This window comes from Podarcis cretensis (genome assembly GCF_951804945.1).
Source record: "Podarcis cretensis genome assembly, chromosome: 8".
In the NCBI taxonomy this organism is placed as follows: Eukaryota; Metazoa; Chordata; class Lepidosauria; order Squamata; family Lacertidae; genus Podarcis; species Podarcis cretensis.
Window position 1 is genome coordinate 11,248,586 of NC_137177.1, and position 26,204 is coordinate 11,274,789.

At 48.4% G+C, this 26,204-nt stretch overlaps 1 protein-coding gene across 5 annotated transcripts in view; it reads right to left on the reverse strand.

Annotated features, from left to right (window-relative positions):
• ERFL (ETS repressor factor like) overlaps nt 1-26,204 on the reverse strand; it is a 167,358-nt gene that overhangs the window by 21,497 nt on the left and 119,657 nt on the right. The window contains exon 1 of one of the 5 annotated variants that reach the window (XM_079985634.1): nt 7,386-7,407. The exons of 2 other annotated variants lie outside the window; for them this stretch is intronic. The gene's annotated coding sequence lies outside the window, so the exon portion shown is untranslated. Of the gene's footprint in view, nt 1-1,071; nt 1,161-1,343; nt 2,041-7,385; nt 7,408-26,204 lie in introns of those variants that run through there. 2 more of the 5 variants (XM_079985632.1, XM_079985631.1) reach the window with 2 other exon arrangements.

The window sequence follows — 26,204 nt, forward strand, 5'->3', positions numbered from 1 at the left end:
GCTTCTTTGGCGCCATCTCGCATGCCAAGAAACCTCCGCCCAGTTGTATAACGCCCCACAAGTCTACCCCCAAAATACCCGCAGCAGCCCACCCAACAAAGCGAATATTGAGGGCGGGGAGGGTGAAGTTTCTGTTCGTAACCTGCACATTATCATTTTACCCAACCCCTTTCAACCGAAGAGCCACAGGGAAAGAGTAGGCAACAGGTAGCCCTCGTTCAATTAGAATGCGCTCATTCAATTAGAACAAAAAACAGACCGCGATCCTAAACACAGCTCCTTGAAAGTTCGTCCCACGCTGCATTTGATGGAACTTTCTTCCCCCAAAGCAGGCGTAGGATCGAGGCCTAGCACCAAGCCCCCTCAGTGCCCGAGAAGGGCTCCCCTTTAATTGGCGAGGGGGCTTCTTCACACACACGAATATTGCACACCCTTGGAGTGCAGCCTTGCACGAGGGCAGGGCAGCTTCCGCAGAATACTCACCTGCTTCCTCCACGCCAGCTAGCAGAATAGGGTTTGTTGGGCCCAGCCGCCGTCTTAGGAATCTGGCCCAGTTAGCTCAGCCCTGCCTACACCGACCGGCAAAAGCTCCCCAGGCATTTTTTCTATCTGCAGATACCCATGAGCGAGCCAGGCCTTTCTGCGTGCCGAAGCACGACCTCATCGCAGCTCTTTCGCTCGCCTCTCCCCAAAAATCACACTCGGAATGTCCGATTCTCCCCGCCAAAACTTCAGATTCACAACAGCAATAATAAATAACAGCAAATGTACTCATACCACCAGCGCGCTTTACACGGTAGCAAGCAGGGAAGCGAAAAGAAAGAGGAAATGGAAAAGGACAAGTCTCTGCCCGCAAGGAACTTACAAACTACGAAGGGAGGAGGAGGAAAGGCAGCAGAATAACCGAGGAAGGGTCTATACTTACAGTTTCCCCGCATGTAGATGCATATTCCTATTGAGTTGCATTAACTTCCCACCCCCACCCCGCCGCGCCCTTTCTTATCCCCTGCTTCTTTTCTCCCCACGGATGGCCCCATTTGCGCCCCACAACGGTTTAAAGCCCATCCTTACCTCTTTCCCGCGCCACGCGTCCATCCGAGGGATTTTTTTGGGTGCCCAGAGCGGGGGGCAGTGCCCTCCCTGGTTCTTCAAGAAGCATCCTCAAGCATTCCGCCAACCCCCCCCCCCCCCCGCGCCCCAGATCAGCCACCCTCCCCCCCCCACTCAGCCAGCTTATTTGGCGGCTAAAACGCGCCTCCTCCCCCTCACTCGCCCCCACCCGCACTCCCCCTCCAGCCACCCCGGGGCCGAGCGCGCGGCTGGCCGGGCTGTCAGATAATTACCGCGGCGGCGGAGGAGTCGGTGCCCTGGGCGACTCCGCTCGGCGCCTGGCGAGTGACACGCGGCCCGGAGAGCCGCATCATTTATGGATTCGCCCCCCGGACACGAAAGAAGGAGAGGAAGAGAAGGAGAGAGAGAGAGAGAGAGAGAGAGGGAACGCGCACCTGTCTTCCTCGCCTGCCCCTTACACGCTCGTTCCTTCTTCCCTTCCGTCCCTTGCACATTCCCCTTTTCCGCACCGCTCTTTTCCTCTCCCTTCTTCTCCCCGCTCCGTCCCTTCTTCTCTTAACTTCTCTCCCGCTTCCCTCCCCGGGAGCCCTTCATTCTCCCTTATTCCTTTCACACAGACAACCACGCAACCCTTTTCTCTCTCTTCTCCCGTCCTATTCACATTCCCTCCTTCCCTCTCGCGCTCTCCTCCCCTCTCCTCCTCAGCCTCGCTCCCTTCTTCTTCTTTTTTCACCTCCTTGCACCTCCAAACTCTCCTCCTCCTTTTTAGGGCCTCTTTCGCGTTCCCTCCTTTTCTTCCCCCTTCCACGCCCGCTCCTTATCCCGTGTTGAGATCCTTCTCTTTCTCCTCTTCCCCCGCTTTCGCACTCTACTCTTCCACTATCCTGCCCTCCCTCTCTCCCTTCTCTCTCTCTCTACCCTTCCACCCGAGGAGCGCTAGAAACGAGGAGGGAGGGTGATGGCGATGGGGCGATGAGATGGGGCGGGTGGGGAGAGGGTCCGAGCTCCAGCCGCCTCCTGAGGTGTCCGGGCGCGGCGGCGGCGGCGGCAGAAGCCGCTCCAAGGGTGACGGCGCCTGAGCTCAGAGCTCGGCTCCGTTTGTCTTCATTAGGGGCGGGTGTTTGCTTGTAACTACTCCTCACTTCCCCACAACAGCTCCACCGCCGGCATAAGGCGGGCTGGAGTGGCGGGGGTGTGCGTGGGGGAGGCGGAGGGGGGCGGCGATGAAACAGACTCTCGCTGCGAGAAGCGAAAGTAAATAGGAAAACAGCCGGAAGAGACGAGGAAGGAGCATTTGCGCTCACCACCACACCGTCTCCCTGCCACACAGCTGACTGTTGTTGTGTTTGTGTGTCTGAGAGAGAGAGAGAGAGAGAGAGAGAGAGAGAGGAGGAACAGGGAGCAAAAAGTCATCACCCTCCCTTCCGCAGTTGTAAACGCAAACATGTTTGAACAAGAGATCTTTCCCAAGGCAAGAGGGAGTTAAAAGTATTGGCGGCGGAATGGCCCAAAACTTTGATTCAAGCGGTATAGTGTGGACGAGGAGTGGCGTCCGGCTCTCCTCTGACAAGAACCACTTGTGTGTGTGTCTTCTCAAGAGGATGCTACCAGTTTGGAGGTGGGGTGATGTGTTTTCAGACTGGGATGCAGGTGGACAAATAGAAGCCTCCACCTGCCTTCGTCCAGTTGCTCTCCAGCCGCGTACCTGCTTATGCCCATCTTCCCTGTGCAGGTTATATCCGTCTATCTCTGTATTTACAAAGGCGGGGGCTTTAATATTTCCTACATAGGCGCAGGGACATAAGATCAAATTCCAGAGATCTGGTGACCCGGCCTTAGCAGGGTGTGTGTGTGGCTGGGAGACGGCGGAGGAAGAAACATGAATGACCGGAAATTGAGGAACGAGAGAAGATAGAGAGGCAGGTGGAGTGATGGGGAGACGCTCCACAGAGAGGTGTATTTAGACATCGTATCTGGAACAGAGTCGGTTTAAGACCAGTTTAGCAAGACACATTAGCAACTGAAATCGAAGAGATCGGGGTGTTCAAAAACGCCGATAGATAACAGGGACATCGCAGCTTTGTCCCCGCGTTCAGCACCGGGGACAGCTCCGCCTAATAGAACGCAATACGGATAGACATAACTTCCACCCAGGGTCACCCCCTTGCCACTTTATTTCATGCAGTATCCCCTCACCTGCCCCCCCTTCCCGAGCTCCAAGGATGTCACCGAAGCCCCCGTCTTCCTCTCTGCGCGCCCCCCGCCGCCAGCTCCCAGCCTCTTGTCCTTGGTTGCAGTAATTTTCCGTTTGATTTGGGAGGTAATGCATTTTTTACAAATCAAAGAGGAAGCTAGCAGATCCCCCCGCAGGCCCCCAGGAGCCGGGGCCCAGATGAGAGGCGCAGATCATTTCCTTGTTAGTTTTGATTTCGGTTACCGAGGCTTTCAACTTCCCTCCAACCTCCTGGAGAAATGTTATAACAAGTAGCCGAGGGAATTTTCCCTTCTTTGCTTCCCCACTCCTTCCCTCCCTCCCTCCCTCCCTCCCTCCCTCCCTCCCTCCCTCCCTCCATTTCTGCCCCCTCCCCTTCGCTTTCTCGCTCGGTCTCATCTCTGCATATTTCTAAAGCGAGGAGGGCGTAAAGCAGCCGTCCAAAATTGAAAAGAAGGACGCAGGAGAGACACGAGGCACCCAGGACGCCCCCCGCCCCCACCCCTATGAGACCCCCACTTTCTTATTTATATATTTATTCACTCTCTTCCCACAAATTTTCCCCACGCGATCTTTTCGAGAGATCCAAACATATTTTTTAAAAAGTTAGCGTTTTAGGTCAGAGGGATTATAAAATCAAGACACCCAGGTTTTCTATTTTTATTTTGGGTGGGGTCTGGTGTTATTTTTGGTTAGGATTAAATGTTTGCTGTAAATGTGCATCCTCTGCACACCGCTGTGATCATTCAAGGGAGAGGATAGCTAGAGTATTCCGTCCATGTTCGGTTCAGCAGAATTTCCAGCCCCACCCGAAAACTGCTTGCTTGGAAGCAAGCCCTACTGGGTTCAACAGGACTTACTTTCTGGAAAGCCCAGTTGAGTGCAGTGGGATTTAAGCCCAGGGAAGTGTGTGCAGGATTACAGCCTCGGACGAAAACCCGCAAACACACTGCAGAGTCGCGCGTGCATTGTTTTCCTCACTTGTAAGACTCACATAAGCGACATACACATATTCAGGCGCGCACACCCGCCTCATGCCTAAAGCTGCCATACCTGTCTGAAAAGCCCACCTATGAACGCACTTCGTGGAGTGCACTGGGAGACAGGTGGGCAGGTGAAGAAGCACCTGCGCCTGTTTACCAGGGCTGTGCTTACCTGAGAGAAAGTCCATGGAGCTTACTTATCAGTGCGCATGGATAGGATGGCGCTGCATTTTGTGGGTGGGTGTTTTGTCAACCGAGTAAGTAATTTAAGTTAATAAGCCCCTGCCTTTTTAAACCGATTCAACTAATGATAAATTCGCGGGTTACCAAAACCTCGGTATGGGTGCTTTGACGCTGAGGAAAAGGAAGGGGAAACTGGCACCTTAATAAAGCGAAATCTCCAGTAACCGTGGAAGAAAAAGCCACAATCTAACCTTGATTATTTCAGAACGTGCAGACTCAAAAAACAAATGAACTGGCACCCCCGCGGATACAAACTGGTCTTCGCCGATTAATCAACTAAAGCGCCAGTTGATTAATCCACCGATTAAAGGTTGCAGCCCGGATCCATACACGCACACACTCCCTATGGGTTGTTACCAGAATAAAGCACAGAAATGACACTTGTGCACAAGCTGCAACACAAGCCTGTTTCTATCACGTACACACCGCACATATACAAACACAAACCAGGAGGGGAGGGGGGGGGCACGTATTCATTCGCGCAAGGTTTGAAATGCTAATAGCATCTAACTTTCCGATGCAAAAAAATAATAATCTGGGTTTTCCCCCCCTCGTTATATGGGGTTTGGGAGGGGGGAATTCGGTGTTTGTACCGCTTCTCTCTTTTTAATCTTAAAGGATATGTTTGCCGACCTGCCCCCTCCTTTCTTTTTTTGGGGAATCGATACTGTAAATTATTCATTGTCATTAATTATCGATTTGGGTATCTAGCGGCGGCGTTTGGAGGATGAAAAGGTTTCTTCCTTCTCCCCTCATTGTTCCATAACCTCCGGCGAAAGAAGCCAGAGCTGGAAGACACCCCCCTCACACCCCCTTCCCCCCAACCCAATCCACCAGGCCTGTTCTAAGCAGCCCCTATACACATGTTAGGGCAAACTCCGCTCGATCAATGGGGGATCAATGCGGAGGCATGAAACTAATAGCCAGCGAAGCCTCTTTGATCTGAAATCTCAGATCAAAACTCGAATACCTGCTTCTAACAAGACAGAGAAGGGAGGCGAGGGGAGGGAGAGGCGAGGCGGGCAGGGGGCCGGGGAAGACGAGGGAGCCGGCGAGCTTTAAATACCCGACAAATATTTAAACATACAGGTTGCAAGTTTAACAACCGAGGATCGCCGAGTTTCAGGGGGAAGAAAGGGAAATGTCTGACTCCCTAAATGGAGGGATTTTGGAGTGGGTGGGAGGCGCTGCATACACACACAGGAAGCAGAACGGGAAACGGAAAAGGGCGCCCCCTTGAGGTTGGGGAAAGAGCAAGGGCAGGATCACTGGTTTTCTGGGAGGCGAGGTAGGAACAAGAAAGAGCAGGGGGTTGTGAGCTGCACGCGAAGAGGGGGAGCGGGTTGGGCAATGACCAACAGAGGAGGACTACACCGCTTATTATACTGCCCACGCCTCTACGGTCACATTCAGCAGCCCTCCGGGAAAGCGAGCTTGCAATTTATTAAGTAAAGTAATTAATAATTATTTTTTAAACAGTCTAATAGGGCTGCTCCGGTCCCCACGCCTTGTGCTGCCTCGTTTGATTATTTTTAATGTTCTTAGAAGTTCTCAGAACAACACTTTGTTTGTTTGGCGTTCTCCCCACCACCAACACCCCGGATATCAGAGTTTTTGGCGAGATTCCTTCGCCTTCCACCTCCACCACCACCCCAGCTATCCCAGGAGGGAGGCTGGCACTGGCAGTCCGAACACCCCCCCCCCCCAAAAAAAATTATTCCTTAGATCCCTGGTGCGTAAATCTGAATCCAGCCTCACTGTTGCGTACATGTACCTTTTGGAAACTCCCACTCACCGACCCCGGAACAAATGCCTCGGGGGAGGAATCACAATTTTGATAATAACTTACTAATTAGAGAAGCAAGAGGAGAGGAGGAACTTCAGCTCCCCAGGTGCGTAAAACTAAAGCCTCGCCCATCGCTTACGAGTTTGCAAACTTCCCAACATAGATATATTGCAAGTTATCCGGGGCAGAGAGACCCGCCTTCTGCTTGCAAACCGTGAGGTAGAGGGATGGCGCCATATAAATAGTTCATGCTAATAATATAGCAACTTATAGTTTCTGTTGCGCGTACAGGTCTGGTTTTTTTGTTTTGTTTTTACAGAGGGTAAATAGATGGTACTTAATGCTGACCAGTGCACATAACCAGTACATAAAATAAAAAATTGCGGTGGGTGCCATCTTATCGCAATGACGTGTCTTTAATGCCCCGTTTTTTCCACGTGTGAGCTCGACACTTGATTATGGCCTCGCCTATCAAAATCAACGAGGTTTTCAACGTGCTTAAATCGGGCTGTATGCTGTTTGATAAAACTGCTCTAATGCTTTGTTTATGCACTATATGGACGAAATGCAACCATATAGGGAGAATATATAGGGGGTGCCAACTTGAATAAAACACTGGGGGAGGGAGGCAAGCCCCGCCTCATCGATCACAAGACGTGCACACTCACACCATTTGAATGGCAATGCCCATCAACTTTGGGAGAGAGCAGCCCCCTCAAATATTTTATGGAGGATGGAGGAGAAGGGAACCCGGCCCCTAGGAAATGGCAATATATGTATATTGTGTATATACACCTGTTCTTGCACTCGTTTCGTGATTCGTTTTCACTTATATTCCGCTTCTCTTTCCCAATAGGAACTCAAGGTGACGAACAGTATCAACGCAAGGATAACATTACAGTAAAATATTTAAAAACACATAGACTGGTTGGATCCTGCCGCCTCTGGATTTATTGGTACTGCTTCTGTAACAATTCCTCATACAGCGTATGTGTGTGTTAGAGGTGTGTGTGTGTGTGTGTGTGTGTGTGTGTGTGTGTGTGTTCGGGTGCGTGTGTCAACTGAAGGAAAAGTTTTCCACGTTACTTACTTGTGCGTAAGGCTCGTTAAGCTCCGCGGACTCTTTTTCTGAGCAAGCGTGCTTCACCCAGGGAATAATAATAATAATTTTGAATGTGCATGAATAGGAGTCGTGGAAAGGATAGTAGCCATAATGATACCGATGCCAATCATGAGAACCCCGATTATATCTGGTGCAGTAGGGCTGGACCTCCAGGAAAGCTTAAGCCATGATTGTACAGGCTAAAAAGTCGTCAAGATGCTTCAAGGCTTTTGTTACTTGTCTATCGCTTTCCCACTAAGCGTTCAAAGCGCTTTACATATCTCATATCCATAATGATTGCATTAGGGAGGCTGTAGGAGAGAGGGAGAGGAATTGCAGAGCATTTCCTGAAAGAGAGAAACGGTACAGTCGTAAGGGGAAGTGGATGTGCAGACGGAAAGTGGAATCTACTCTAGCCGAGAGTTTGTGGGTTATCCGGAGGCGGATACCGAACAACAGATGCAGAAGGATTTAGACTGCGGTGATATGCACATTTACCCAGGGGCCTATTGCACGTGCTTGTTTCTAAGTACGCAAGCACAGGGTGGCTCTGTTGAGACTGGCCGCATGCCAGTGTGTGATTTGGCTCGCTTGCTAGAGCCAGCTGTTTTCATTAGCGTCACCATTTAAGGTACAGGGCGCTCTGCAGAGTCCCATCATCCAGCCCTCAAGGCTCTTACAGCGTAAAGTCTTAACAGAGTCAGCCCAAAAGTGAACCACCCTTAATTCCCAGAGAGAGAGAAGAAATCTGAGCTTACAAAAGCACGGCGTTTGCCAACCCGGTGCCCTCCGGATGTTATCGACAACAGCTCCCATCAGCCCCAGCCAGCACTGATGGAAGTTGTAGTCCAGCAACTTCTCGAGGGCGCCCGGTTGGCGAAGCCTCGGCAAGTACAACGGGGCTTATTAGGGCAAGCGTGACTAGGAAGGCAGCCTTCAGTCTCCCATTGAAAGCAGCGAGATGGGGACGTGGCCTGGAGAATCGCACACTTAAATATCGACAACGACGGATACAAGAGGAGAAAGATGAGATGGGGATAAAAGCCAAATGTGAGAGACAGGCGTCTGGCCAGGCAGACGTATTATATGCAATGTATTGTATCCAACACGCATTCCAAAAGAAGAGGGGAGGGGAGAGCGACGACCACTGGCCCTGGCAGCGCGATCCCAGGCGTGCTTCGTCGGAATAAAGTCTCATTTTGCTCGGGAGAAGCTCAGGCTCAAGTGTGTCAAAGGCCATTAACGTCTGCAGCCTTTAATGCGCGCGAGGTCTTCCAAGAGTAACAGCCCTTCCACTTTAAATAGCTTCCATCTTCCTCTCTGCTCAAACTACAGGGAGGGGGGGGGGAGAAGCCTCAGCAAAGACATTCCTGCCTTTTATTCTTTTGAGGCGGGGTGCCGAGTTGGACAAAGAGGCTACTTTGCTGAAATGTGTGTTTAAAGACCACAGCGTTCGTTGTCCGGCTTGAGATGCTCGTCTTGACAAATTACTGTGTGTCTCTCTTCAACCACCTCCGCCGCCTCCCTCCACCCGCCCGCAAATATCCAAGGATAATGAAGCATATGTTTCAGAAATAGGAAAAAAGAGAGAACCCGCTTGGCTTCATGAATTGGCTCGAGAAAGGAAGGATGCGCGGGGAGGCGGGTGTTGCAACTGCTTTTTCTCGAAAGTCAGAACAATGCATAGAAAAGCGTCCACGCTGAATAGGAGACAGAGAGAGAGAGAGAAAGGGGGGGGGGGGGAGAGAAAGAGACTATAGTGATACGGACCATCCAAGCTCCCCTGTTAACACAATCTTCTAAACTGAAATTAAAATTGATTTTTCTTTTTTCCCTTTAAAAAGAATTCATATTTTCTCTGATCTTTCTAAAATAAAGAGCAAGGGAGCAAGAGAGGGAGGGGGGAGAGAGGACAAAAACAATGTCACTCTCTGTCACTTGGGGTGAGAGATAGGTGGGTGTCGTCGTCCCCCTTCATCTCTTTTTCTTTTTTCTCCAATGGCTCTGAAAGTTTTCCTAGCCAGACAGTTAGGGCGATCCGGGGATTATTTGTTCACAAGAGTGGAAGACATTGGGCACAATCTGAAAAAGTAAAAAGTAAAACCAAAATCGCGTGTTGCCAGTGCAGAGAAACAAATGCATGTTTTTTTGGGGGGGGGGGGCGGTGATGGCCAAACCTGTATGGCTCTATATTGCAACATTTTCTATTCCCTTCAAGAAGAGATTGCAGTGAAGATTTTATAGAAAGGTCCTGACTTTTTTCCCCTGTATTCACTCTTCTGAATTCCAAAGGTTTGCATTGCTGTGGTCCCTTAACTTTTCCCATATATTTCCCCCTTTAATTCCTAAAAGGTTAACAAAAAAAAAAAAAAAAAAAAAAAAAGAATTGTAACGTAGTGTATGCTTTTATCGCGCGCACACACACAAATTCTCAGCCAGTCCCATCCAGATACCGCAGCTTATCTAGTCAACCACACTTTGACCAACTTTAAAACAAGTCCCTTCCTTCCTATAGATTAAATGGTGAATTATTCTAGAATAATGAGATAGACCACATTTTTGGGGCGGGCGGGATCGTGTAGGAACTGGTAATCAGGAGTAAAGGAAAAGGACCCCCTTCCCTTTCGAAAGATTAGAGGAAGAGGTGAACAGAAAGGAATGGATACGCATTGGGGGAAGAATGCTGATGAAAAGTAATTTCTCATAGGAAAAGAAAGGAAAGGAGAAGGGGAAGAAGGAAAGAATCAAGTAATGGGAGAAGGAGGTTAAAAATGACTGTGAAAATACGAGACTGGGGTAAGAAAGAACACTGTGTGTGTGTGTGTGTGTGTGTGTGTGATAAACAAGAGCAAAAATGAAAGCGCATGAAAGTGGAGAAGACTGAAAATTGTCCCTGAGTGGCTGATTTTTTATTTATTGTTTGTTTGTTTAAGGAAGAAAAAAAATAAAGAACCAAGGGGAACCGTCAGAAGTTAAAATGCTGATAAATCCCAACACCCACCTCTTCCACCCACCCGCCCCCTTATCCCCCTCCCCATCGCTGCTTTGGAGACGAGAAACCCCTCCCGGCTGTTTGGTTTCCCTTTGAAATCTCCCCCTTAATGAACATCTCCCGGAGCACTAGAGTATCATAAATAAATATATACACTCTGGATCCGGGGAGATGAAATCAAACTCCCCCGCTCCCCGTCACCTCCCGCCATCGCTGTGCCCAAAGCTAAGAAAAGCTCGCTTCCCTCGTCCCTAGCAAAGCTTCGAGAAACTTTGGACCCATTTTGGATTCAGAGGAAAGAGTGACAGAGGTGACAGCTGCGGGAGGGGGGTGTGGTAGTGGCAGGAAGCGCCCCCCCCCCGCCCCCCACGAAGCTCACTCAGCAAACTCCTCCAGAATCTGCGCTTGGTTAGAGCTGCGCGACGCTGAAGTGGCCTTCGCCCCTGGAGGGCGCAAGAGAGCAGCGCTGCCACCAAAGAAACAGCCAGGAGACTCCTTGCGGCCGTGCTGAGCATCCTTGCACCCTTTAAATGCCGTTCTCTGGCCAGCCACCTCTCCGCCGGAACCAGCAAACAGGCTCTACCAGGGACTTCCGCGGCAGGCAGGCAGACATGAACTCATTGGGCGGCCTTGAGGGGAAGCAGCTAAGTCGCAGTCTCTGTCCCATAGAGCCCTTCAAGGCGGTGGTTTCCTCTCCCCATATGAACCAGCCTGGACCCTGGCCTGAGATTACCATCTGAGGCCCTTCTTCGTGTGCCCACCCCACCAGAGGGGCAGAGGGTGGCAGCACGAGGGTGGGCCTTTTCTGTGGTGGCTCCTCTTTTGTGGAATGCTGTCCTAGGGAGGTTTATCAGGTGCCTTCATTACATATCTTTAGGCACCAGGCGAGAACGTTTCTCTATAAGCAGGCCTTTGGCTCATTAAACATTATATGGCCTTTTAAATGTGTTTGTGGGAGGGGGACGGTTATTGGTTTTTGTTTTTAAAACCTGTATTTTGTGATCTCATTTTGTATTTTTATGTTAAGAACCGTCCTGCAGTCTTTGGATGAAGGACGGTATACAAAATTTAATAATAATAATAATAATAATAATAATGTGTGCAGCCTTATGTGTTATTAGGCAATGTAGGTGAGGTGCTTTGAACACTCAAGGAGCACATCATTTATTTATTTTAAAATAATTTCCATCCCACCCTTCCTTTCCTTAGAATATTAGAGTGGTTTACACTAAAAACAGTAATGCAGAAACAAACAAAAAACTACAACAGTACAGATCTCCTAAAGGATGGGAGTTCCAGAGGTGGGGGGGGCACCACAACCCCCTCCCCCTCTTTCTCTATATAATATAGCTATATATATATGCTGCCTAAGTCGTCCCCCCCAACTTGCAGGTATTCATAAGATGATAAAGTCTCTCTGTGTGAATATATATACATCTTTTGCCTACCTACTTATATATTCATGGATCCATTCCCAACTGAACTGTGTCTCCTATATCACTTCCTAATCGTTTTTTCCTTCTTCTTTTCCTTCTTTCTGGTGCATACCAGTCCACACAAAGCCGTTCCCTACAACCATCCATATCCACACGTCGAACCACCCTGGGATTAATTTAAGCAAGAGTTCACCACCACAACCTGTTCGGAAGGTTCAGCCTCATCATAATTGGAAGCAGTAATAAATAAGGAGAGTGCCTCTGGGTATGTACAGAGTGCGCTCCGCAGCACCACTGAGTAACTACGGCTAACCAGCACACACATCTGGGATTAGAGATTCCAGGTCATTGCAGAGATTTTCAGCCTTTATATAAAAACCAAAAAACCAAAAACCAACCACACACAAAACACACATAAAGCCTCGCATCCTCTCCATCAGTACCCACAATCCATCGACATTCTCTTCAGTCTTTCCATCCCTTTCTGACGAATGTATCTGTTTATCCATCCATCTTTCTCCTCCTTTCTTTCTCTGTATCTGTGCATATCTTTTATCTCCCCTTTCCATGTATGCATTGTCTATCTATCCCTCAAATCTCTTTTTCCCTCCTTCATTTTCTCCTTACACCGCCCCCCCCCCGCAAATGGAGGCTGTCGGGAAGGGCCTCATCCCATCCTTTCTCCTCTTGGCCCGGGTCGCCATCTCTCCCTGAATATTCAGCTTTTGAGCACACCTCCCACTCGGGGACTGGAATAGCCTGACAGGGTTACTCTCCACCATGACAAGAAAATGTAAAAACCAACCGAGACGCCCTTTTGTCAGCGGAGGGTGCGGGGTGGGGGGAACGTGGCCGGCTGCGGAGCGACGAATCCTCGGGGGGGGGGGGGCTGCTCAACGAGCGGCCGCCGGGCTCTGCTGCAGCGCCCAGGCGCTCTGCCTACCAAGTAGCGTCGGGCCGGATGAGCTAGACGCTGCCTTAAACCGGGCGCGTGAAACTGAAAGCTGGGCGCAGTTTAGCAAAATTTGCAAAGGGGGGAAGTGGTGTTTTTTTTTAAGCCACTGAAGAGAGGAGGAGTTGGCGTGGTGGTGATGGATCGGGCACCCCCACAAACGCCAGGCGATGTGGAAGTGGGAATAAGTTCTGTAACACAGTAACACTTGAAGGGCAATGATTCACACACGCACACACTTCCATTGACAACTCGCTTCCAGAGGCTGCTGAACGTGTGAACTGCTTTCACTTATGGAAAAACGACGAGTTTGAGGTGGCGCCAGGTGACGCAGGCTCTCCGTCTGCGGCGTTTGATCTGCCACTGCGCAAACCGCCTGGTTCAAGCATTAAATGATAAAGATGCACGTGTGAAGGTGCCAGCGGGAAACCTAAGTTTTCAAGCACTTAACAGAAATCGGTTCACGCCACCTGCTGATCTGCCAGTAACCCAGTAATTGCGGAAGTGGCATTAGATTTGTCTCGACCCATTCAGACATGGAGGTAATCCCTTGGTGCAGTAGTCACCAGGTAACGGACACGCACGTCTGAACCAAACCTTTGCTTGGGGTTTATTGGCGCACTGAGGCCAAGGTCAGCCTGGAAATACTCGGTGCCCGGGAAGGGAAATCTCAGTCACCTTCCACGGGAAATCTCAGTCACCTTCCACGGGAAATCTCAGTCACCTTCCACGCAGCGTTGATTACTTCCCATGCTTTGCTCTATGTGTGTGTGTGTGTTAGAACTACAGAGATTGATTAGGGTTACCCAGTGGGACATACTCTCAAATAAGTGTATTTAGTTTGGCAACCTAAGCATCCCTGTCGTCTACTGCGCGCGATTTACCCCAGAGCGCACGGTGCTTCTTTTCGCTTAAGTAGACCAACGCGAACTGAGAAAGGGGGTCGCAATCCTCCAGGCACCTCGTTTTGTTTCGCTACCTTTCAGACGCCTTTACCGAAGAATTGTGGAAACGGAGCAACCCTTGACGGAGAGAAGCGCAGATCAGGAGAAACCGCTTCTCTCCCGGGAGATGTCTCCAAGAATTGGACTGGAAAGACAGCAGGAAACGCAGACCGGGTGGTGGGGGACCCACGGTGCGCAGGGGCCTATCTTGGTCAGGCGGCTCCGCGCTGATGGATCTGCGCGGTGCGGGAGATCCTCAAGGCCACTGGTTTGGCGAACTTGGGGAGGAGGGGGGTGTTGTATTGGTATTAACATCCACAACCACTTTGCAAACACCCAGCGGGCTGCGAACGGCATCGATTTGCAATTAGGCCGCTCTAATACGCGCCAGATTATGGCAAGGACGCAAAAGGGGGCCGGGAAGTGGAATGGGGAGACTTGAGAAATCTTCAGTCACATCAAAGCGACTCTCCCCACCCAGCTCCGAGCAAAAGACGGTGAGCTACAGGCGAGATAAAAACCCAAAGCAAAGATCCCCTTGACGGCGCCTCCTATCCTTAGGTGACCTTTCTTTACGGTTCCCCTCATTTATTTCCACATAGGGTCTCTTTCTCCCTCCCCCCCCTCTCAAATGCTTCTGAGATCCACCCCCTGCCCAAATAAAAACAAGTTTGTTCCCTCTAAAAGAAAAGATCCCCCATTCTTTTTAAAACTCCCAGTGTGGGGTTTTTTTTTTAATGATTCAATTGCGCGTCGTTTTAAATTCTCCCCCTTTTCGTTAGCATCTAGGCGGCTGCGGGGCTGTTTGTGCTGTTCGTGATCCCAGAGGGAAAGGGGAAGAGTAGGCAGGCGGATGTTAGGGAGAGAGCTTTGGGAAAGAAGCGGGTGGATTGGCCTTAAGCTGCGAAAGGAGGTTGGGGGGTGGGGGAAGAGAGAGAGAGGACTGAAGCGCCGGGTTGCAAAACAAATAGGATGTGAAATCTGGAGGCAAGAGGAAGAAAGGGAGAAAGGGAGAATGAATGAAAGAATCTCATTCCTTCTCCAGCGTGGGACACCGAGCATTTCATAAAGACTCTGGCAGCATCAAGTGGGTGACCTGGATGGAGCCATTGTGGAGCCATAGACAAGCTCAGCGTGCCTGTTGTCCAGTGCGGAGTAGGGAAACACTAAACCATCACGTGTTCAGCAGGCACGGAAGTGGCCAATATTTATTTTTTGGGGGGGAGGCTTTAAGTTATGGGGGGCAGAACCGAGTTATCTGTGACGCAATTGGTCAGTTATTTATTTATTTATTTATTTATTTGATTGGTCAGTTAGTTAGTTATTTATTTACTTGATTTAGTGGGGGGGCAGCTATCCCCCCCCTCCCCGCACCCTCCTAGCTACGCCCATGTGAGCAGCCATGTGTGTGTCCCCCCTTATTAAATCACACCGATATTCGTAAGGTTCCCGGGACTTTCGGGATCTCCTTCCCACGACCAGCAAGGCTGGGCGCAGCATGTACCTTCTCCCCAACTCCAGCTATCTCCCCTCCGTCCTGGTCAACTCATGGGAGAGTAAAACTAATGTGACTCTTTACGTTTTATGCTTTTTATTGCTGTAAACCGCTTTGATTTTTCTTTGTGACGTAGCGGTATATAATTTTTTTTTATTATGTAAAACAAACAAGTAAAAACAAAAAAACTGTATCATTTATATCAACCCGGTTTTCAGGGAGATTTCGCGCACGACGCAGAAACCAACTCGGGTGTGTCGCCCAAGGAGAGCAGTGCCCCCCATTTCAGCTTTTTCTCTGAGAGACGCACCTGAGTGGTACACGTACCTGTCTCAAACACCTGTTGGGAAGGGGGAAATCAGGTACGCGTACCTACGTACTTAAAGATGTGTTGCCCGGTCCTCATCTTTGGTAGCGGGCGGGGCCAAGTGACCGACTAGGGCTGAGAATAAGGGTCTTCCGCTGCCTTCCCTCCATTTTATTTCCGTGTTGCTTTGCGCAGGAGACCTTCCCGCTGCATTGTTGCCAAGGTTTTCCCGCTAGCAACTTTGCTTGGGTCTGAAGTCTCTGGAGACATGCCAAAAGTGTGGTTGTGCGTTACTCCCCACCCCCCCGGCTCCCACCTCCAAAGAAGCACCACAAATCCATTCACTGAGAATTGTCCCATTAAAGTCAATGGATCTTTCTTCTAGGTCATTTCAGAATCGGGGCGCTGGAGCGAGAGAGCAATGAGCTCGACTGAAAGGTCGTACCGTCAAGTACGTATAGGACTTCTTCCTCCCACCCTGTCAAGGTAGGCTGGCTGGCAGCTTTTATATGTGTGTTTAGGAATGGAGCCTGCAGGGCTGGGGAGCCGGAGAACGGAACGAGCTCTCGGATCAAGCACTGCCACTAATCCGGCTAGCGGGAGTGGATCCTAGCACTCTCTCCGGATTGGGAGCGGGCGCGGGGACTCGAGGATGATAATTTGTTAATTTATCAAAGTGACGGCGGTTTGATCTCAATCTCTCATAATGATGGGACGTTAATTAAACTTGTAAGGTCACTTACGCCGATGGCTCGCTCAGTGTGTTTGCTAATTGAACTCTAGGCTCCCAATCGCACACCCAATTTGTCAGGGGCGCCTCTGGCAGCCACGGGGAGACGAGGAGGAAAGGAGCTTTGCAGCGCGCGGGCACGCGCCTGTTGGATTGGGCGTGGGGAGAGATAAATGCCAGCGAAACAGAGAGAGACAAATCTGAAATACCAGCAAAGGGTTAAACAACAAAAAGCAAGCAAGCCCATTCCTGGACACTTCCAGGTACTGTTTTGTTAAAGAATCAGTGCTTCTCTTGCCTAGTTGTGAATGCTTAGGCCTATCATGCGCACCCGTTCATATTGTGAGTGTACACACAGACTGCCCCAAAGCCCAGACTAAGGGTGGTTTACACATGTGTGTATATCCGTAATAGCAACAACGCTTAGCATTTATATTTCACTCTGTGGAGTGCCAATAAGGCTTCTATTATCTCAGTAATCCTTATAACCACCTTGGTGCTGTAACAGGGCCGAATTATCACCACCTCAATGTTGGTAGGGATGCGGGTGGCGCTGTGGGTTAAGCCACAGAGCCTAGGAGTTGCCGATTAGAAGGTCGGCGGTTCGAATCCCCGCGACGGGGTGAGCTCCTGTTGCTTGGTCCCTGTTCCTGCCAACCTAGCAGTACGAAAGCACGTCAAAGTGCAAGTAGATAAATAGGTACTGCTCTGGCGGGAAGGTAAACGGCGTTTCCGTGTGCTGCTCTGGTTTGCCAGAAGCAGCTTAGTCATGCTGGCCACATGACCCTCGGCCAATGAAGCGAGATGAGCACCGTAACCCCAGAGTCGACCACGACTGGACCTAATGGTCAGGGGTCCCTTTACCTTTACCTACAATGTTGGCAGGATAGAAGGGGTGATGTGGGAGCATGTCTTGCTTATGACCCTCCCAAGTATTTAGGATGATGGGGAGGTTTGAAGGACAGGGGAAGTAGTAGTAACCTACAAAATCTGCCAGAGAGAACGAGGAGCAGCTTCGAACCAGCCTGCTTCCCACTTGAGGAGTGTGAACTCAAGCAATGGCCGGCATGTGTGAACGTGGCTTGGCAGATATAACATCCCAAGCATTCATCATTAACTGAAATGCCTTGTTTCTCAATGAAGTCAGTTCACTCACTGACCTGCCACACATCAGGCCTTATATGGAGTTGGACAACTGATCCATCCAGCACAGAATGTCTGATTGAACTTCTGCATGCAGAGCTGATAATCTACCACTGAGCTGCAGCTCAGTGCCCTGACTAGCCTGCCTTCTGTCAGTCCACCAATTGCCTTACAACCAGTCCAGAGGGTGGCACTGTCTCCTCTTTGCCTGCCGCCTCACAGTTGCCCCCTGTAGAACTCAGCAAGTAGGAGAATTAGTTCTCTCTGCCTATCATTGGATCTGGCGCCTCCTACTGTTACACACTGGCCTTCTGCCCTCCCATACCCAATGAGTTTCAGCCACAACTTGATACCTGTTGTGGCGTTTGCAGCCAAATCACAAATGCATGTTTTGCTAGACAAGCACAGGACTAGTGCACAGCGAGTTCTTAAAGTTCCTAGAAAGGACCCGCTGTGTGGTCACTTCCCCTGTCTTCTCTGGGCAGAAATTCTGTAACAAAGGAAATACAGTGGTACCTAGGGTTAAGAACTTAATTCGTTCTAGAGGTCCGTTCTTAACCTGAAACTGTTCTTAACCTGAGGTACTAGGTACTTTAGCTAATGGGGCCTTCGGCTGCCACCGCCGTGCGATTTCTGTTCTCACCCTGAAGCAAAGTTCTTAACCCGAGGTACTATTTCTGGGTTAGCGGAGTCTGTAACCTGAAGCATCTGTAACCCGAGGTACCACTGTAACCTGTTATACTTCCTCCTGCCTCTGAGGAGACTCTTTTTCCACCATGCTTCCACACTGATCAGACATGTGCCTGGGGGCTCCACACACATGCACTCTATTTTGCAGCCAACTTTGGTATTTTGTACCTGAGAAGTTTTTCTTACCTGTATTGTAGTTGCTGCCTGCATTGAGATGTAAGTAAACCTTTTTTGTTTATCTTACTAAAATGCATGGGCATAGCCAGGGGGACAGCTGCCCCCCCCCCCAAATCAAGCAAATAAATGAAAATACTTAACTAACTGACCAATCGAGTTGCAGATAGCTCGGTTCTGCCCCCCCTAACATAAATCCTGGCCATGCCCATGCTAAAGTATGTGGTTCATTCTCTTCAATGTGAGTGAAGAGGGGGAGGTCAGCAGACTACAAATAAAAAGGATTAAAACATGTGTACTTGCCTTATTCCTAAACTTCAGCAAGTTGCAAAAGGTATAAGTGTTCTACTTTGCTAAAAAGGCTTCACTTACTTTTGCATTTCTCCCACACATATGGGATAGGTGGTTTAAATTTTAATCTACAGATTTAATCCTCAATCAATCTCCTACACCTGTGGCATGGAGTGGCGATTTGCATGTGTGAATGGGGCCACCATAGATATAATACCATACACACATTGTTCATATTTCCTCAAACACAATGCTTGTTGATGGCATCTGTTCACACATTCAAGCTGCAATCACCATGTTTTGAGGTTTTTCCAGTAATGTTATCACACATCCAGGTCAACTCTTGTGGCAAACATGCATCTGTATGACAGCCCACATACGCCCAGCACTTAATTACCTCAATTCAAGTGGTGATTTGCATGTGTGAATGAGACTATTGGGATAACAGGGTCCCACTGCCTATTGAAATCCTTTAGTATGTAGAGTGAGCAGTGTTTGGCTACTTAATCTTGGTTGGAGAGTAGACTTTACCTGTTTCTAATCACACAGAGAGATGCTTGTGGAGTGAGAACAGCAACAAAGTGCTTAATTGTAGGAAGTATACAAGTTGGATAGAAAAGCAATTGTGCTTGCTCCATTGTCCTCTCAGATCCAGGGTAATCTCTCATACTGAGAGAGGAGGAGGCAGAGGAAGAGGAGGAGGAAGTTGCAAACAGGACACACCTGAGATTATCAATATAAACATCAAAGAGATAGAGAAGGCAGTTTATGTATTATAGGTACAGGGATAACCTGGGAATGTGAAGATCCCCCACTCTGTCTGCCTTAACCTCCTGCACACCCTTCTGCAATTTAAGTTGCACCCAAACTTCCAACAGGAGCAAAGCTGATCCAAAACCATACACTGAACTTTGGCAGCAGTTCACATCATGTACAACTCAATGTTTTTCAGTGAAGTCACTACATACACTCATTTACAAATCAAGCATGCAGGTTGTGCTGGCACAAGCAACATGTCTAATTACACCGGCATTCATATGTTACTATCCACTGTATACAGAAAAACAGTGGAGCGCTGTAACAACATCATTGCAGCACAGAATGCTCTGGATCAGAGTTCTGGGACTTCCATTTCTCATACCTGGCCTCATTTCCCACCCCGTACCCTCCAAAAGTCAGCCAGCCATGCTGTGGTTGTATATTCTCAGCGTGAACCAGGAAGCAGTGGGGGCTGGTCCATTAGGACGAATGGGGCACAGCTCCACCAAGCTCATTCTGGCAGTCCCCACTTTCCTGCCTTCTGACTCATATCCAGTCCAAGGGATAGCCCTGACCATCAGCTTCCTTAGTCTCAGTGTTGCCCTTTTAGGACTCAGCAGAGAAGAGGATAGGGACAAACTAGACTTTCATTGGCAAAATCAGGGCTCCTTGTCTTCCGCCCCATCAGCACCAATGAACATCAGCCACAACTTCCAGGAAGTGACCTAGCCTGCTGTTTACCATGATGTTGATTGATTGACAAGTGGGATGTCCCACCCACCTGTCAAAGTTGGCCCACAGGGGTGGGGACCAGTAAGGATCTGGCCCACTACGCCAAGAAGGTTCCCTGCCTGATAGATATATAGATACAGATGTCTTTGTCCTCCTATTCCAGCCACACTGTACAATTTGCCCTTCCACCTAGTTATCAAGCTTTCCACCTATCGCTCACACAACATTTTATTTCCTTCTCCTACCCAGTCACCAGATTCCACACCACCCCAGTTTCTCAATATTTTAAAATGATTAAAAAAAATTTAAATATGAAAGAGTTTATAAATGCTCAAAAAATGCTTTTAAAAAATGAAGAAAATATTCAATGCCACCAAGTTGTTAGATTCTTTGCTCAGGGTCATTAAAACAAAAAAAGGATTGTGAAGAACTCCTAAAAGACCTCTCCAAATTGAGGGAATGGGAGGTAAAATGGAAAATGCAATTCAATGTAAACAAGTGTAAAGCGATGCATGTCATGGCAAAAAAAGGTCTTAATTCCACCTATATGCTCCTGGGGTCTGTACTGGTGGTGACTGCCCAGGAACAAGACTTTGGGTTGTAGCAGACAGCTTGATGAAGACACCCACCCAGTGTGTGGCAGTAGTGAAAAACGCAAATTCCATGCTAGGAATCATTAGGAAAAGAACTGAAAACAAAACACCCAGCATCACACCACCATTATACAAATCTATGGTGCTACCGCATTTGGAATACTGTGTGCAGTTCTGGTTGCCTAACCTCGAGAAGGATAGAGTACTGTTGGGAAAGGTTCAGAAAAGGGCAACCAAATTTCTAGAATCAGTTCAGGAGGAGTTCAGGGGCAGGGCAAGAAGTTCAGAACTGAACGGAAGCAAAGGGAGATGTCCTAACAAGATCCTGCTGCCCCCAACAAGCTTTGAAAGAGGAGGTGTGATGTGCCAAACTCACTTGTGAGACTCCTCTTGCCTTGTGGGAATATCAAGATTTCAACAGCACGCTCTGCCACGGTGGGTGGGTGGGCCTGCTCCCATCTGTGAATGCAACCAGCTAGCAGTGTTTCTCAAACTTGTGCCTCCAGCAGTTGTTGGACTACAACTCCCATCATCCCTAGCTAGCAGGACCAGTGGTCAGGAATGATGGGAGTTGTAGTCCAACAACAGGTGGAGTCCCAAGTTGGAGAAGCACTGATAGATGAACCTTGCTGTGGGCCTCTAGTATATTTAAGAATGTAATATTTGTCCTGCTGGATCAGACTGCAGTTGACACCCATGCCATACATTTAAAACATTCCTCTCCAAAGAATCTTAAATTTATGGTGGGGGTGGGCCTTTTATGTAGTCCAGGATTCTGCTTTCAATTACACAACACTTGGAAGCTCACAAGCAGACCTCAAAGATAATAATAGAATCACAGAACCATAGAGTCAGAAGTGGCCCCGAGGGACATCTAGTCCAACTCCCTGAAACGCAGGAATCTTTTTGCCCGACATGAGGCTCAAACCCACGACCCTGAGATTAAGTGTCTCGTGCTCTACCAATCGAGCAATCCCTTACACAAGGTAGCTAACCCCACTGGAGTTTTCCTTCAGCAATTGGTGTTGCCAAGAGGTATAGACTGGCTCTGAATATGCAGGCTTCAATTCATCATCATAATTAATAGCCATTGACAGATGATCGGTGTGCCTGATCCTTTCAAAAAGCTGTTAAAGCTAACGGCCATCATTTTATCTTGTGACAGAGAGTTCCACAAGCTAAGTGAATACTTTATGAAGAGGCAAAATGTGTCCTTGGCAAGCTCAGGTGCTCTTAAAACTGGATTTTGTCTCTCCTTGCCATCACCCATGACCACCCATTCGAACCCAACCAGCAGGTTGATGATCCTTATCAGGGATGGGTGAATTTGTCAATTTTGCCCAATATACACATATCCCAATATACACATATTTACAAAGCATATTTCCTCCTGATTTGGAATCATAGAATTGTAGAGTTGCAAGGGACTCCAAAGGTCATCTAGTTCAACTCCCTGCAATGCAGGATTTGCAGATATATAAAATGATTGCATGTTATTTTCACTTCTAGATGCATTTGATTTTGCTGGAGAATGGCACTGCAAAATTCAAAGGTTTAAGGGTAGCTGCAGTCTCGGTATGCATATTGTTTCAGATACTACAGATTAGTTAGATTTGCCTTTAAATGCAAACTGAAATAGAATTTCTCCACCATCTCTAATCCTTATATACATGGGGACTTGCACTGAAGGGGCTGTTGCAGTTGTTCATGTCCTTTGAAGAGGCAACACTTCCCAGCACTACTTGGCCGGGAGCTGTACCTCAGCAGGGCTTGGATAAGATCAGAGGGGACGGCAGGCTATTGAAATAACAAGAGCCCTACAAACAACTCTCGGTGTCCCTTCTGGTTTCGCTTCTTCTGACAAACAAAAAACAAAACCACACACAGTTTCTGTAGCTTTGTAGGTGTGTTTCGGGTAAGGGATAAGCCTGGATCTAAAAAAGTTCCTATGCTTTGGGTGAATTTCTCTCTTGCACCAGATCAGCCACTCACTCAGTGTCTCTCATCTGCTCCTCTTCTCTGACCCTCCTTAACTTCAGTCAGTTTCTTTAACTGCTCCAAACAGAACAGCACAGCAGAAAGGCTGCTGGTGGTTCGTGGTTGCCGTCAGTTCAGCTTAATGCAATTTGGAGCTTGTTCTTATTGGGAACTTTGTGGCTGTTATTACCCTGGTGGGAGTGTTTTGGCTGTGGTTCTTGATCTCACTAGGAGAGGGGGTAGTTGCCCCAGGAAATCTTTGCCTTGGATCAAAGGTGGATCATAGAATCATGGGGTTGGAAGAGACCCTAAGGATCATCTAGTCGAACCGCCTGCAATGAAGGCATATACAGCTGTCCCATTCAGAGATTGAATCTGGCACCTTGGCACCATCCTCTATCCTACCAGGCTATCTACGTGTCCCCTAATACAGATCCTTATTTTTGAGACTTACTCTAATAATAACAATAGAAATAGTATATTGATACAGTGAAGATAAAGGTAAAGGGACCCCTGACCATTAGGTCCAGTTGTGAACAACTCTGGGGTTGCGGCACTCATCTCGCTTTATTGGCTGAGGGAGCTGGCGTATAACTTAGCTTCTGGGTCATGTGGCCAGCATGACTAAGTGAACCAGAGCAGCGCATGGAAATGCCGTTTACCTTCCCACCGGAGTGGTACCTATTTATCTGTTTGCACTTTGACGTGCTTTCGAACTGCTAGGTTGGCAGGAGCAGGGATTGAGCAATGGGAGCTCACCCCGTGGCGGGGATTCGAACCGCCGACCTTCTGATCGGCAAGTCCTAGGCTCTGTGGTTTAACCCACAGCGCCACCTGCGTCCCTTTACCAACACAGTAGATAATAGCTATTTATCACCAAAGAACTGGGGATAAAAAACTTGCACAACTTCAGAATGTCAGACTTAACTTTTCAGAGCGTTGTCTCATTTGAGCTTTGACTTCCCCCCAAAAAACATAACTTCCCTAAAACATGACCTGTTATTTAAGTTCATAAGACTCATGTTAAGCATCGAATAGCTAACTTCACTACTTTTGTACATTCCCATATATATATATATTAGTTTTAGGTGTACATCCAATTTTTTATTTTATTTTTTAAAATTCAAAGTGTGAATGCAATATAGATGTATTTCTTGACGTACGTGTTTCATACTGATGCACTTGGTAGGCAACTGTGATTAGCTGTGGTTTGCTGCTGCATGGAAGGTCAGCGGCAAACCCAGTTCTGTTGCCGTGTACTAGATGAAATGGCCCTTGGTTAAGAAGGAACCCAGATCTTGCTAAGTTGCCGGTCACCCAGCACTAACAAATATTTGGTTTGATGGCCTACAACCAGGCACTGGGTGTGTTGCAAAAACTTATTTAGCTTATTTATTTAAAAAGAGGCCCTTAGTTATAAGGTTACCAGACATCCCCGTTTCCGGGGACAGTCCCCGGATTTACAAATCAGTCCCCATACAAAATCCATTGAAGTTGAAAAGTGTCCCTGGATTCATTGAAAAAAAATCTGGTAACCTTACCTTAGTACCTTAAAAGTAAAGGGACCCCTGACCATTAGGTCCAGTCGTGACCGACTCTGGGGTTGCGGCGCTCATCTTGCTTTATTGGTCAAGGGAGCCAGCGTACAGCTTCCAGGTCATGTGGCTAGCATGACTAGGCCGCTTCTGGCGAACCAGAGCAGCGCACGGAAATGCTGTTCACCTTCCCGCCAGAGTGGTGCCTATTTATCTACTTGCACTTTGACATGCTTTCAAACTGCTAGGTTGGCAGGAGCAGGGACCGAGCAACGGGAGCTCACCCCATCACGGGGATTCGAACCGTGACCTTCTGATTGGCAAGTCCTAGGCTCTGTGGTTTAATCCACAGCGCCACCTGCGTCCCTTCCTTAGTACCTTACTAGTACCTTAGTACCTAAAACAGGAGCAACTCCAATGCCACCACCACCCACAGTCTGGTCAAGGAAGCCAATTCTGGATCCAGGGAAAATAAATCCACAGTGGTTTATTGACACTTGCAACTAAAATCTGGAATCCCTGGGAGAAACACCCCAAACCCCTGAGACTAGGCTTTAGCAAATATTCCCCAGTCCATCGCCCAATAAATAATAGAACCTCCTGGACTTCCGGGTTGGCGCCATCGCCGAATGGCGGACTCCCTCCGAGCTCCAGAGGGAGTCTGCTCGGCAGGGGCTGGGTTCTACCGCGCCGGCGACGCGGGGACCCTCAAAAACCATGGGTGCTGAAACCCATGGGCATGGTGACTCGGCTGGCACCGTTTGCGCCCCCCCGACCATGCGAAGGAGCCTTTTTAAAGGCTGCGGAGTGGGTGACGGGGGGGGTGGTGGTGCTGTGAGTCCTCCGCTTCCCCTGCCGAGCGAAGCCGCATGCCATTTGGCGGAGAGCGCTGACTTCTTCCATTGAAAATCTGGACTTAAAAGAACAACCCGTGAGTAATTGGAACTTGGATTAAAAAGGGGAATAAATTTTTTCTTAAATTCGGAGCGAGCGGGGGAGGTATAAAAAGGAAGTCAACCTCCCCCCTGTTGTAGAGGAGCTAAAGCAAAGGACCTGACAACTAAGATCGAGCGCAACCTTTTCTTTTGATAAAGATATTAATTTCGCGATGGAAAATTATAAGCTGGGCTGGAGGAGAAGAGTGGAATGTGAATTAAAATACAAACCCCCCCGGAAGCCCCGGGAGCGATCCGTGAGAGCGCCTGGAGAGGAGAAATAGAGGTTTTGACAGCTGTCAAAGGAGCTGCCAAAACTGAAGAACAAAAAGAGAACTTTGTTACGAGGACTTTGCTGGTTACATTTGTTATAAATTGGATATAAACTGTTTAAAACAAGGAATAATAAGTTACTTTGACTGGTGGGTGAGATCGGGAATGAAACTGAGTTACTATAATCCCTCTAGAGGAGCTGTGGGTTATTACAAGTATCGCTGGCATGGAATTTGAATCGGACATTTTATCTCCTGGGAAACTGCAGAAATGGAACACTATTTTGTCTACAGAGGTCTACACACTAAAGGAGACAATAGATTTATCTACTGAAGAATGGAAGGGACTTGACGTAATGTTTTGTTCCTGAATAACAAAGCCTCTGTAGAGGAATTACAAGCTTTTTGGAATTAGAACATTTGTGCAGGAGAGCAGGGGGAAAAAAAGAAAAAAGAAAAAAAAAGAGGAGAAGAGAGAACATCAAGAACAACAAGAAAAACAAGAACTGGACAAAGTTGGAAGATAGACCCTTTCTAAGATTGGACATTTGAAATTAAAGATGATTAAAAGACGGTAAAGATTACTAAAAAGACGGCAAAGCGGACTGGTGAAGGATTATGGCTTAGATTATGGTTCAGATGTGGGAGCTCCAGGAGACAGTGGATTTGATGGACATTGGGAACGCAACCGGGAAAGGGGGGAGGGAAATTTGGAATCCAAAGGGTGTTAAATTATATTTTATTCTTTTTTTAATTCTTTTATGTTAATCTGTATCTTATATTAAAGAGGGGAACTCGTGGAAGGGAACAGGTCAATTTTAGGGGATGGGAAAATATTTTTTAAATTGGG